Here is a 1,330-nt window from a genome sequence, read left to right on the forward strand (position 1 = left end):
GAGAGAGAGAGAGAGAGAGAGAGAGAGAGAGAGCGAGAGCGAGAGAGTAGACAGCCGTTTAAAATCTTTGACCAGCCTCCGATCATGCTGCCGCTACGTAGTTATGACTTATATCCGGCATCTGCGCATGTTCGCACCATTCGAACGCCAATGCGGTCCGGTAACAGTCGTTGTCACGGCAGAGCGGTTGCGTGGGAGGGTGGGGCTGATTTCTCACGGAAAACAAATCTCAATTAATTTAATTGGTGTGCTTTGGTTAGAAAGTAGAGATGTCACGGTATAAACCCGCGCGAGCGTCAGTCGGTGAGAAATTTTCACGGATTATTCGTTAATTATTTTCCTGAATCAATAGGTCTTCTCTCGGGAAATACTCCCCCCCCCCGAGTAAAATCTCAGGTTGCGCGTCGGTAAGCGTGATGCGTGTAACAGCAATGGATGTTTTCAGCTCTAATTCTTTTCCCTTAAACAACACTATCGCTGCGTTAAAAATCTCAAGCTTGAAGTTTTCAACGGTGAAAATGTCAAATGAAGATCACTCGCGGCGCGGGTGGCTTGACAAGACGAGTGTTGTCTGTTGCATTTGCGTCTTGCAGTTACTTGTTTGCTACGCGAAAGCGACTAATTTATTTCTGATAATATATCCTGCGTGCGCGAGCACCGACACATTAAGGAAACGCATTTGCAACACAATTTGAATATTTTCGCATTTGATCTAGTCATGCTTTCACAGTGTTTTTTTCTCAGCTACGCTGAAACGGGTTTGCCGAAAGTAGTTTACGCAGGGTTTCTTCGAAGACAGCGAATTTACGAATTTGGTATTCGCAGACAGATTCGGGTAATCTCACACGAATCTTCAACTACCGTCCGTATATACATACATGTACATTATACGTATACTGTATAATACATGCTTAAGAAAGAAATCATAACGCTATGGGAAAAATACACGTTATTTATTATTCAACGCGTATATTCATCACAAAGTTGTGAAATTCGTTTACAGCATGTGTCGCCCAAGTTACGTGTGCAATTAGCCAATCAACATAATAGTCGCATGTTTGTGTTAGAGTCTATTTCGCGCTCGCGTAAGCCTGTTGTTGTCGTTGTCGTGGTTATTCGCGCGCGTCATTGCATCAAGTTCGTGTGTATCCACACGCTAAAAGGCCTCTCGCGAATATATATATACATATATATATATAAAGTTGTTCAGTCGAATTAGTCCGTACTCGCATAACTAGATAACTCCGCAGCTAGAGGGAAACTAAAGATATTTTCAGAATCAGCACGTCTGGGAGGTGGTTCTGGCTGAAACAAAAATTTCAAAAAGTTA

This window comes from Priapulus caudatus, unplaced genomic scaffold (genome assembly GCF_000485595.1).
Source record: "Priapulus caudatus unplaced genomic scaffold, Priapulus_caudatus-5.0.1 Scaffold409, whole genome shotgun sequence".
Taxonomy (NCBI): Eukaryota; Metazoa; Priapulida; class Priapulimorpha; order Priapulimorphida; family Priapulidae; genus Priapulus; species Priapulus caudatus.